Raw genomic sequence first — 13,317 nt, 5'->3', positions numbered from 1 at the left:
GGCCTCATTAATGTCTGGGCGCTACCCGCCGGGCGCACCCAGCCCACGGGGCATCCGTGACGGGCCCCACCCGGCCCCTCCGGCCTCGCGGCACCCACACCCGTCACTTCTTCCCAGGACTCAGTGTTACCGCTATCAATACGTGGTCCTTGAATGTTTCCTCTCTTGATGAAAGGGGCTAATTAGCACGTTGATCATTTCATCCTACGGTTCCGCTGCTCTGCCTGGTAAAACAGAGGACGTTTCCCAGCACAAGAGGAAGGATCTCCAATAAAGCCGGGATGTGGAAACACTTCAGAACCGACGCTGATGAATGGCCACATCCCTGGTAATGATGTCCCCGGAGAGCTGTGCTGGAGGCAGAGCGGAGACCTTTGATCCGGGCCCCGCAGCCCAACAAAGACGGGAGCGGGCTCTATGAGCTTGTCCAGATCGCCCAAACACGACCCCCCCCCGCAGCCCCCGGAGCCTCCAGCTCTTGCCACATTCTTTTCTTGGGGTATTTCAGATATCGCAGTGTTTGGGTCAAGAAACCAGAGAAAATGTCCTTAATTTTGCATCTCTTTCAGCCACCCTGGCCTGTAAGAGCTCCCTTCAAGTGCTGTGGCGGGCCCGTGTAGGGACTGCCTGCCTCCCCGGCCCTCCTGTGCCCGCAGGCCCCTGAGGAGGCAGCCCGGCTCGGGGCGCACAGAGACTCTCCACGGAGAGACAGAGTCTTTAGCCGGGACTTGAACGCATGGCGCATCATCTCTGAGCTCGCTTTCTTGCTGACGGACCAAGCTGCTTCCTCCGTCCCCCTGCAACACCCATCTGAGCCCACGGGACTGGGGCCACGGCTTCAGGCTGTGATCAGTCCCCGTCTAGGCCAGCCGCAGCCCTTGGCCTGGGCAGCAGGTGGGCTCAGCTGGACAGGGACGCAGCCCTTCCTCTGCAAACAGAATTGGGAGAGTCTGTTCCCCTGCAGGCCGTGAGCCAGGGGCCGTGGAGTGAAATCACCCTCGGATTTCAAACATTCCTCCTTTCACCCACTTCCACCCAGCCTCAGCATCTAGGATCTTCCTACCCCCAGGGCTCTGGGGGGCTCGGTGCTGTGCCCAGGGCAAGCGGCTGCCACGGCCTGCTGTCTGTCCAGACACGGGAGCTCCCTCCCATCCCCTCACCTGGGGCTGCCCAGAACAGTCCATCCCCTCCCCACCCTCAGGCTGGGTTCCACTCAGGGCTTGCTTTCCTTTCCTTTCTATTGTTGTTGTGGACACAGAATCTTCTCTACGGGGCTGGGCCATCCTTCTGACCCCCGACAACCTCTGCTTTCTCCTTCTTAGCACGGACCTTTGGGGCCAGCAGGCATCCTCCCCCGTGCACCGATCCCAGATGTGCTGAAACAATTCCAGTTATCTCAGGAATGCTAAGACTTTCTGGACCACACGGGAGTCAAAGAGACCTGCTTGGGCGATCTACTCCCGGGGAGCTGGGCAGGTGCTGATCTCAAGCTGAGCGGTCCTTCAGAGCCAAGTGCAAAGCAAGGCACACTGCCAAGCAGGCACAGTAACTTTGCACGATGAATGCGAACGAAGGCCATGAAAAGCGACTATGGTGGAGTGGGGACAGTGATTCTGAGACTTGTTGGTTGTCTGGGTACCTCCCTACGAACACATTCCCCACCCCAGGTGCTCTGAACGTGGGAGGTTTGCTGTGGGGGCTGCCAGGGGCAGGGACCAAGGGCCAGGATCCATTAGTGAGAAGGGACGGTGTCCTCTTTCTCCTCCTCCCCATCCATACAGCGCCTGCCACGCAGCAGGAACGCAGCAAGTGGTGAAGGAACAGACGGACGATCCGTACAGTAACAACATGGAAATAGAAAACAGCGTCTCTGCCGCTTTGGTCCCCTGGGGTCTGGGCCAAATTCGGCCACTCCGTTTCCCACACAGGCCAGCTCGGTGATGCTGTGAGTCGGATCTCACCGAAGCCCTTCTCGTTAGACCCACGGAACGTAGTGTCAATGATCTCTCTCTCACCTACAAAAAAGCATCTATAACGTGAGGCAGAGTGTCGAGCTGTGTCTCTAGGCTTGAAATAGATATGTTGCAGTTCTGGAATCCCGATTGCAACACCAACACAGTCACCTCAGGGCTGTGCCTTTCGTTTCACAACAACCCATAGATGAATAAAGAACGGAGATGACAAGCCAGCGGTCACGTGCCGGTGTAAGGGAGATGCGGTGGGATGCCGCGGCGGGCTGGCACGAGTGTGGGATCGCCCACAGCAACGTCTGGGGAGCCGCGTGGCCACTAAAGATCGGCCGTGGTGGCAGTATCGACACCGTGGAAATGGGACGTCGCTGCTGATCAGGCCTTTCAGGTTTGGGAGCCGGGTCAGCCAGCACGGCCGGACCTGTCCCACCGCCTTCTCGTCCCCAGCCTTCCCTTCCCTACTGGCTCAGGCGGGCTGTGGCCACGCTGTCCGCGGTGTGCGTCGGGCTCCGTCAGCGGCGCGGAGAATTCCAGGGCCGACACCGCGCTCGCTGGTCGCACACAGTCATGTCTCTGTGGTGGAGCGGGGCCTTGGACTCAGCCTGGGACTGCTGTGGGCACTCCTGATTCATGAGGATGGAGCGCCAACGGAGTGCATCAAATGTGCTCTTTCCTGTGGGGACAACAGGTCCAGGCGAATCTCCTGCTCTGGGCAGGACAGCAAAGCCTCACCCTGTGGCGATCCGGGGACCGTGTTCTTGAGACGAAGCCACAAGGGCCTGGGGACCCAGCACTGCGAGCTCAGCTCTGGACTCGCCCCCCCCGTGTCTGAACCTCTCTGTCCTTCGGGTCCCCTGCTCACGCTGCAGAGGTTCAGAGAGCATCTGAGACGAGGCAGCCGTGGGCAGTGAAGGGGGAGATACCCCGCAAGCCTGGGGGCGGGGCCAGGCTCAGGATGTGCGTCCTCACGCATCAGGTGGGGCTACGTGTCGTTTTCTTCGCCGTGATCACGCTGTGCCACCCGAGGGGACCATGGACACGTGCCTGTGAGTATTATGAACAACGGAACCCGGAAACGTGCTGCGTCTCCGCCCCCCAAGGAATGTCACAACCCACAGGAGTGTCTGCGAAGCTCCGAGAAACCCTCCCAGGGAGGCACCTGCTTGACTCAGCATTTCAAACGTGTTTGGACGGAGGGCCCACCAGTGTCTGGGCTGGGCGTGTGGGTCTAACTGGCCACACTTTGCCCCAGAACAGCCCCCAGGAGCCCTGGAGGCCCTGTAGGAGTCAGGGTAGAGCTCCCTGGGCCCTGGGGCACTAACAGTTGAGTGACAAGAGCTCCGGCCCTCAGGCACTGTGGGCGTCCTCCACCCTAGCGCCTGTTCCACAGTGCGGTGACACTGACCTCGTCTGGTCTAACGTCTAGTGGAGTCCTTGGCAGTTAAGGTGGTGCTGTTGTACTGAACAAGGGAACGGGTTGGTGAAGGAAGTCATGGCTGGGGCAGGTGGGCAGAGGGGCGGATAGAGAGAGGGGCGGGTGGTGGAGGGACAGGTGGGCTCCCAGGACAGGTAGGCAGAAGGGCAGGTGGGCCGAAAGACAGGTGGCTTTGGGACAGGTGGGCTCCCAGGGTGGGTGGACAGAGGGACAGGTGCACAAAGGGGCGGGTGCATAGAGGGGCCGGTGGATTCCCGGGGTGGGTGGGCAGAGGAGCTGAAGAGATAGGTGGGTGGAGAATGGCACAGAGCTCATCTGTCAGAGGGAGAGCCTTCGTGCGAACGGCCCTCCCGAATAGCACGGTGCCCACTCCGTGAGAACCTCAGGCAGAGCACCAGGACAGAGGGGGAGGGGTACGGGAATGAGCAGCCGAGAGAGGAGGGGAAGGCGGGCGGGGGGGCACGGACTGTCCAGTTCATGAACTGGTGTGTTGCTGGGGGCATAGAGTGCGGAGTACTCCTCTGGGGTGGTGGGAACGTCCCATGCCGATCCTTCTGGTGCCCGGGGGCGGGGAGCATGAGGGTCCCTGTCACGGGTACAGATCTGGAATGAGAGGAAAAGCCCCAAGCACAGGAGGAGAGGTGGAGCTTGGTTTCATAGCATGGAGCAGTTCTCGGAATGCCTGATCGGTAAGCATCTACTAATAAACACCGACCATGAGAGCAGCCTGCCAGGACATGGAGGAGACGCGCCTACCCTGAGTCTCCCTTTGTTAACTCTGTCCGGCAGGCAGGAAGCTTGTCCACCATGTGTGACAGGCAGGGAGCTCCCAGTCCACACAAGGACTCAGCCGTGGGTGAGCCTTCGAGTTTCCTAAGAAAGGCTGGTCACAGCTTACCTGTGAGAGAGGACGGAGCCATCTTTTGGCCTGGAGAAATCAAGGTGGGCTTCATGGAGGAGGAGACATCGGGCGAGGATCCTAAGGTTCTGAGTTGTGCTCAGTGAACTGAAGAAGGCCGTAAGGAAGGGTAGGCTACCTGGGCAGGGCCGGTTCCCTTGCCCCCACCTCGCCCCTGCCCTGTCTACCCTCCCCCTCCCCCACCGTGCCTGCCATTTGCTACACATGCATCTAATTTCCCATGAACCCAAAAGGAGAGATAGCGGCAATTAATATCTTTATGCAAATGTTTTGTGCCTCAGGGCATACCCTTGCTGTGATTTATGAACAATGATTAAAAATAACTCACTTAATGTAATCTAACGTGAACAAATATGAGGAGACGAGATTAAATTAAATTTCTTCCCCCTGGAAAAAGAACTTTGAAGGTCACCACCCTCTTGGAAAGCCAAGTGGTTTCCTTCATCGGTGTTCAAGGTTTCAGGCCCGAAAACGAACTCCTAAAAATAAAAGAGGATGCATTTAGTATGTCGCCCTGAGATTCAGTCTGTGCCTGTAGTGACCCTGAGCGACTCTGAGGCTGGCTTCTGCCCCCCGCATCGTGGTTTGGGGTAAGGAGGAGTCGGCACGTCTCTTCGACATGGGGGTCTCCCCTGGGCCCACGCGGCCTCCTTGTCAGAAGGAAAGGCCCGGGGACCAGATCAACAGGTCCCGATTGTTTCTTCCTACTCTCCTACTTAAGTACGAACGACTAGTTTCCAGCCGCAGACCCCACGTCGGGCTTCCCAGAAGCACCAGCGCACAAGGTCACGGACCCCTGGGTCAGAGGGAGGCTTCCACCCACAGGGGCTGGCCGTCCGCTGAGTCCCTAGATCACAGCCTGCGGGGAGGGGCGCGTTCGCGGGAAGCGCGCCGAGGACAGTGCTTTGCCTAGGAAGTGGTTTTTAGGCCAAAGACTGAGGGCTGATGGGAAGTATAAATCGCGGGCTGTCGCCATGGAAACATTTATGTGCCGCCCAGAACTGCGTACAGTCATCCAGCCATCTTCCTACGCCCACACGGAAAGTGGTCACTCATCCCCACTGGACTGGACACATCCTGGTCGGCTCCGACACTCGCTGACCCGGACAGCACACTGAGATGCTCCGTCCAAGGTTCCACATGCCACCTGCCTGGGAAGGGGGCCAGCGCAGTGGGGAAAGTATGGAGGGGCTGCCCCTGGGGCTCTGTGTTCACTGATTCGGGGTGCCCTCAGCCTCCTTCCTGGGGCCGTCTTGACATCCTGGGTCTGTTTCTTGATCTCTACTCACGAAGGCATCAGTGGGCCTTTGTTTCCAAGAACACCTGCCAGGACAACAGGAGGACCAAGCAGGTGACACACCACGTGTGACCCGTTGGGCTGCAGGAGCCAGAAAGACATCACGCACCTCAGAGACCACAGTGGCTACCATGTCTTCACGATGATGGCCATCTGTCCCTCTGACCAGGTGGGTAAGCGGCCCCCCTACACCGGTCACTCGGACACTGCTCTGCACACAGTCTGTGCAAGGGGCTGGGGGCCACAGGTCACTCAGTCCTGCTGTTTGCCTGGCAGGCAACAGGGCGGTAGAATTGTTTCTGTTTCAAGAACTTCCTTTATGCAGACAACATGGCAGCGTTTTCTCACTTAACACATTCGACGACTCTAAGTAACTCTTACCTGAGTAAAAGCCGTGGCTTGGTCTCGTTGACCTTATGCGTTCGTGCATCCATCCATCCATCCCACCCCGAGCACCCACCTCCCTCCAGGCATCCCTCCAGGTACCAACCGTGGAGAAAATGATACTGTCCTCAAGTTAGCATGATAGCGGAGCGCCGGCTCTCAAGTGCGTTCCGCTGTTCATCGTCCGTCCTATAAAAGAATGCAGGACTTCGTCAGTCCGAGGTAGACCGCTGCTCACTCCTCAGCGCCTTGGAAATCTGGACGCACTTGGTCATGCCTGTTGGCCAGATGGTGGTCTGATCACAGTGGTCACTGCCCAGACGTGTGCACCGAACCTTGCAGAAGGGTGCACAGGCTTGGAAAATCCAGACCCCAAACAGATCATCCCCTTAAGGAATGCTATGTGCGTGCTCGTGATTACAGAAGAGAATGTTGTGTGGAAAATCAGAAATACAGGCAATGCTTCATCAACGACAGTAAATGTGAAGCGGTCTTAGGAATACCGTGGATGGTCAGCGGAATAATGGCCCCCAAAGATGTCCATGTCCTGATCTCCAGAACCAATGAGCACGTTAGGCTCCATGACCCAGAGGAATTAAGGTTGCAGGTGGAATTAAGGATGCTAATTATCTGACCTCGAAATAGGGAGAGTCTTTGGTTGGTTTGAAGGTGGTGGAAGGGGCCAGGAGCCAAGGAATGCGGAGCCCCTAGAGGCTGGAAAAGGCCAGAAAACGGTGCTTCCTGGAGCCTCCAGAGGGAATAGGTCTTTTCAACACCTTGGTTCTAGCCTAGTGATACGCACATCAGCTGTCTGACCTACAGAACCAAAGATAATAAAATTGTCTTGCTTTAAGCCACTAAATCAGTGATAATTTGTTACACAGGGATTGGAAACCAATACGAATACATCACTAAATCGATTTCACTTCCACTTTCCTTATGTGCATGCAACAGTGGTGTGGGATAAACACGTACACATGTATACTAACGCTAAGTGTAGGGGAGTGTTGCATGCACGCAGGGTGGCTTACGGTACGTAAGAGTATCAGTGACGATGAACGGTGCCTTGGATCTAATGGATAAGTAACAGCAAAGCTACGTCGCTGTCATGTACCCATTCTTAGATGTGGAAACTGAGGATATAGTGCAGGCCACAATCTCATTCCCCAGCTTACTCCCGAGTCCTTGTCTACCCCACGGCATCCTTCCTAGCCTGAGGTGGTGCCCAGCTTTCTGGGGAAGATACTGACCTGGGGACTTGGGGTCTAAGCCGTGTGATCTAAAGCCCTACCCTTGCCATCTGGTCCCAGAGGAAGAGAGTTGTGCCGGCCCCGCTTTGGCCCCCAGGTCAGCCGGGAGTCCTGCCCCCCTGCACAGGATGCTGGGGCCAGTGACGCGTCTGAGAGGTCAGATGGATGCGTCTATCTCCCAGTGACCTGCAGGAATGAAAAATCGTCGTTGCTCACGGCCCGGGGCTGGGTCTCTGCAGCAGTGTTTTCTAAGAGACTCAGGTGCTAAGCGTGGGTTTGCACTTGCAATTCAGCAGCAATGACCCCCCTGAAAATAACTCTCACAGAAATGTCACTTAGGGGTCTTTATGACTCGAGCTGTTCATCTGTCTCCGCAACAGGCCGGCTCTTGGCCATCTGTGAAAAAGACTTTCCGGAAAGCCTTCTCCAATAAATCACTAATTCCTTTCACAGCTAGAAGAACAGAACTTTATAAACTTGAACGGTAAAAGGGGGAAGAAGCACCTCGCGGAGGCTCGGTTGGCACAATAGGCATCGCGGGCCCTCGAGCTCCCTGCCTGACACCGTTCTTCACGCTGTTAACGACGCACAGGTGCATTCAGCGGCTCTCCCTGTCGGTGATCCCTCTACCCTGCAGGTCACCAGAAGTACAATTCATGGGCTGCCTGTTTGAGAGCGAGAGAGATGAGGTTCGCAGAGCTTGCTCTGAGCCACTGGGAAGTGAGTTGTATTGACTACAGACCATCCTTTCTGGGGAACGAGGTGCCCTAGAAACTTCCATCACCAGCACTGCCGGGGTCCCAAGGTAGCTGCCGGGAGGAGGGGGCCAGGATGTGCCCTCAGTCCAGCCACCCGGGCCTTACCCTGTCGGCTCCCGTTCCTTTGACCTCTTCCAAGGACCTCGGCCTCAGGTGCCAGCCGGGGCCCCTCCGTTGAATCCCTCGGGCAGAGATTGTGGTGACGTCTCTGCTCGGTGGCCCAAGGGGAGAAGCAAACAGGAGACCAGCAGCCTGCTCCCTCCCTGCCCGAGCCCCCCGCTCCCCCATCTGTACTGTGGGGTGACCAAGGCCGCCTTGGACACCTTCCAAGAATGTTCGGAGTTTGAGACAGGAAGGTGCGAGTACAAGCTTTCCAAAGTAGCAGCTGTCCGGCGGACGGTGAGTGCCTGCCCGGTAGTGCTTTGCCAGGGAGCAAAGGGATCCAGGGATTGGGGCCGCTCGCCGAGCCCAAGTCCTGAAGAAGCTTCGGCCTCTTAGGGGAGTGAGCGGTGTGTCTCCCACCTCCTCCCGACCTGTCCAGGCCCCTGCTGATCCGAGTGCCGCGATGGCCGGCGCTCGCCCCCAGTCCTTGCCATAATTAGCACGGTGGCTGGCCATCTGTGATTTCGAATAGACGCCTGAGCTGTTGGGCTGCTTTGAACCCCACGGCAGCCTCTCCTGGATCATGGAAGGCCCCGCACCAGCATTCCTGGTCCTGGAACAGCCCTGGGGCGCAGAGCAAAAGGGAAGGGGATATCTGTCCTGAAATATTTATAGTGGGGTTTTGGGGTCCAGTTGGGACAGCAGATGGTGTCAGCACCAAATTCGCTGCAAGAACGTGTGTCCCAAGCATGTGCTCCCCCCCACGCAGGGGTCTCTTGCCTTGGAGGGACGTGAGCCGCATCTTCCGTGGTCTGAACTTGAACCCCACGCAGGGGTCTCTTGCCTTGGAGGGATGTGAGCCGCATCTTCCGTAGTCTGAACTTGAAGACATGATGGCAAGCTGGGGGTCGGGAGGTCTGGGTTCTCCCTGGCCTGAGGTGTGATGCTGGACAAGGCCTGCATCTCCCCTCATCTGTAGAGAGGCCAGCCGGGGCCGCCCTGCGTGCTCCCACAGGGCCTCCCGTGAAGGGCAGGGCAGCCAGTGCTGGGTGCTAGCGAGGACACGTGGAAGGAAGGAGAAAGATGGGGCCCCTCCCTGCAACACTCACGTGACATCGTGCCGTGGGCCCTGCTGGCTGCTCACGTCCGGCCTGTGCCTTCGTAGGAGAACTGGTCACGGGGCTCTAGCTCACCAGGGAGTGGAGGGCGTGCACCAGGTCACTGATCACTAATTTGCTTGGACTGGACCCGAGAACCACATCTTCCACAACCCAGTGCTTGGTCTGAGCTCGCAGTCAAGGAGAAGAGCCTCAGAATTTGGGGGAGGGGCCTAGAGGAGAAAGCAGAGGGGCACAGGGACGTCACCAGTCACGCTCCTGCAGGATGGGCCCTTCTCCTCCAGAAGGACACGTGGCCAGAGTGGAAGGCGTTCAGTCACAAAGACGCAGGTGCATTCATTGTCCCCGGGGAGAGGAGACAGGGTGTGGGGTTTTCTGTTGTGGAGACAGAAAGAAGGGGCTTTCAGCTCTGGACCAGCTGCGGGGTGACAGGGCACCCTCCTCGACCAGCTTCGGTCACCTTCCCTGAACCCTCTTCTCAACGGGGCCCACCTCTGGCCTTCCGGGTCAGTCCCCGGATTGCCCAGTTTTAGCAGAAATCCCGTCCCACGGTGTAGCCAGACTCTCTTCCCCTCCCTGTCTGATGGGGCTCCCACCACCCACAGGTGGCCTGCCTTCAGCAAGAGTTGTGTAGGATCCCTTTAGCGAAGAACTACCCTGCCGTCTTAGCAATTCCCAGCTGCCCCGCCCTGCTCCTTGGCCATAAATCTCCACTTTCCTTTGTTGTTTTAGGAATTGGACCCATTCTACTTGGAGGCCTCTTTACCCCTATTGCAATAGTTCCGGAATAAAATCAGTCTTACTGCTGTAACTACTGTCCAGCTCTGGTTTTCTCTACCAGGGAAAGTCAAAGCACGCTCTGGGCACCTGGTGAGGGCAGGGAGGAAAGCCAGAGGGGCCACAGACGCAGGAGGGATCCCAGCGCGACAGGCAGTCAGTCCAAGCCCCTGAAACAGCTGCAGGTATGACTGACACCCAAGGCCAGTGGGCGTGTGGCAGCACGCGGAAACCCCAGCAGAACAAATAGGAACAATTTGGCAAAAAGTGTAAAGCATTATTAGGACAGAGACTTTGTGTGGGTGTCGTGTGCTGGGGTCCAAGGCCGATTCTCAGGCACCCCATCCCACACCCCCAGGTCTGGCCATCACCCGGCACTGCCTTGGACAGGGAGCGGAAGTGGTCCTGGATTGGGAGACTGAAGGGGCCAAGGAGCGAAGACCCTTGGGACAGTGAGGCAGAAAGCCCCCCAGCCACCATTAGGCTAGTGTCAGGGGTATGGGACAGGCAGGCAGCGACGCCCAGCCGGCCTCACCCAGCCGGGGTTTCCAGTGTCTGCCCAGGGGAGGCCAGCTGGGGCAGGAGATGGGCACGAGGGACAGGAGGCTGGATTTCACTCAGGAGGAAGAAGCAAAGACAGAACACAGGAAGCTAAGGGAATAGGGCACAAATAAATCGGAGTGTATGATAGAGAACAAAGGAACCCCACCCGAGGTCCTGGGGGAGCAAAGGAAGGTGAGGAAGACTTTGGGGGAGTTAGGGGAGGCAGAAAGCCCCTAGGGACGTGCCCAAGCTTCCCTGCAGGACGCACAGAGCCTGGGGCAGGGGGCATGGCCACTCATGAGTAAGCTGAAACCCACAGGGGCTCGCCTGACAGTGCCCCCCAGGGAGCTCATGGCTTCCCCACCAGCCCCCCATTAGCTCCGCGGGCTCAGACCATTCTTTCTTTGAGCCTCTGTGCTCTCCGGCAAGCTTGTGACAGCCACACCACGTGCCCTTCCGCAGATGCCTTCTTTCGCTCCTTCGTCTGTTTGAGGATGGATAAACTCTCAAGTGCTTGAATCACATCCTCTACAGTCATAACTGGGGAGAAAAGACTCATTTCTCAGAAGACCCAGCATGAGCGCCCTGCCACCAGCATGAGCACCCTGCCCTCCTGCTTACTTCCCTGGCAATTTTATCCTGAGGACCATTTTGAGCCAGGAATATGTAGAGCTGTGACTTCATAATCTAAGATTTATGTATCATTAAGTTCCAGCAGTACATGGTAATAAATAAGGAAGGGGTGCCCAGCGCTCCCGCCCTGCCCTGCGAGGAGAGACTGGGGGCGGGAGCCGCAGAGGGGAGCTGTGTCCCAGTGTCCTGGGGGGTAAATGGCTGGTGTCTGCAAAGCCCCTTGGAAGAGGGTCAGGACTACAGCCGTGGATCCCCAGAGAGCTGCTAGAGACACCTGGTTGTCCACTGGCTCGCAGGGATGGGTTTAGAACGTCCATAATCCATCACGAAGTGGAATCCAGGGCTCCGAGTTGCCCAGCAAGGTCCATGAGCACCAGGCTGCTGGCCCCCAGCACCCGCGCCGACTGTAGCAAAAGGACGTTCTAGGAGTCAAGGCTCGCTCAGTTGCAGCAATAAATACTCACCTTGATGTTGCATAAGGAAAGTATCAACTCATTAGACATTTCCTGTAAGAAGTAAACAGTAAACTCGGGAATATGGCCACGAGCGTGATTCCAGGTACGTTAGGGTCTGCAGCTAATAATCCCAATGTCCTTATGCATGTGTTTAAAATGTTCCTCTTTCTCCAGGGTCCTATGTCAGACAGAAGGCTACAGAATAAAATATTTTCACACCCACCGTTTGGTTTTCTCAAAACATAATACATTTCTGTACTTGGTTTGGATGTTTTTATTTTATGTTTTTATTTTTTATTTTTATTTTTTGGGTTTCTTTTTTTATTTTTACTTTTTTAATTTATTTGTATTTTTTATAATAATTTTTTATCATGTTATGTCAGCCACCATACAGTGTATCCTTAGTTTCTAATGTAGTGTTCCATGATTCATTATTTGCATATAAAATGTGAATAAGAGAATTGAAGCATCCCATTTGCTCCTTCCTAATCCCAACCCCCATCAACAGAGACACCCACTCTCCTGAATTTGGTGTTGTGACACCTATATTTATCAAGAAACCACAGATTTTGTTGTTTCAAATTATTTAAATTTTGAAAGAATTATGTACAATCTATAACATACTGTGCATTTACATTGAAATCCACACTTGTAGTTAATATTACGTTTCTGAGATGTAGATGTTTGCCAACAAGTTTGATACTTAAATTTGTCCCTTATGATTGCACATTTCATGTGCTATTTATATCATTCCCTATGCTGAAGTCATAAAGGTTTTATGTTGGATTCTGAAACTTTTGGGGGTGTGGTTTTCTAATTCAGATCTTCAGTCGACCTGGAATTTATGTCTGTGTGTGATGTGAGGTAGGGATCTATTGTATTTTTGTTTAGTGCAGAAAATCTGTTGTCTCAACACCGTTTATTGATGGTTCATCCTTCATCTGCCCATGTGTTGAGCCAACACCATTTTACACCAACACACAGGGACCTGTTTTGGAGCTCCTTACTTGGTCCACTTCTAGATTTGCCTGTCCCTGCATCAGGATCATCCTATCTCAATCACCATAGGTTTACAATAAACGCTGGTAACTAGTAGATAATGAAAGTCATAGCACAACGGAACAAAGTCTGTAATACATCAAACGTGCTGAGGCAAGCTAATGGCAAACACACACGTCCCCTTCCAGGTGTCTACACCATAATTCGGCAGTGAAGACAAAACAAGTATGACAACTTTTGTTTCAATCACCACATAGGATTTGGAAGATCCACAAGGGGAGGACATCTGCTCTGTGAACCTGTACTCCTGTTCTCTCTCTCCTTCTCTCCTCCTTCCTGGTGCAACATGCTTTCTTCACTTATCACTTCCTGTCTGTTTGATGAATTTCCTCTGCCCCATCTTCAAAAGCAGGTGTTTAGCGATAATTGCTTTCCTTCATTTGAGAATGTCCAGGGCCTTTCTGGAGGACAGCTTCCCCTAGACAGAATCCATGATGGACAGTTCCGGACTCTGGCCCCTGTGGCTTCCGATGAGGTGGCTGTGGTCTCTCAATTCAGTGCCCACCTGTAGGTGACATGCCATTTCCCTCTGGCTGCTTGCAAGACTTTTCCTTGTCATTGGTTCCTGAAGTTTCATGGTGACGTGTCCAGACGTGAATGTTCTGGGGATATCTGAC

The sequence above is a fragment of the Ailuropoda melanoleuca genome, chromosome 15, assembly GCF_002007445.2.
Source record: "Ailuropoda melanoleuca isolate Jingjing chromosome 15, ASM200744v2, whole genome shotgun sequence".
Taxonomy (NCBI): domain Eukaryota; kingdom Metazoa; phylum Chordata; class Mammalia; order Carnivora; family Ursidae; genus Ailuropoda; species Ailuropoda melanoleuca.
The sequence above is the reverse complement of the archived record's forward strand: the minus strand, read 5'-3'. Positions refer to the sequence as shown.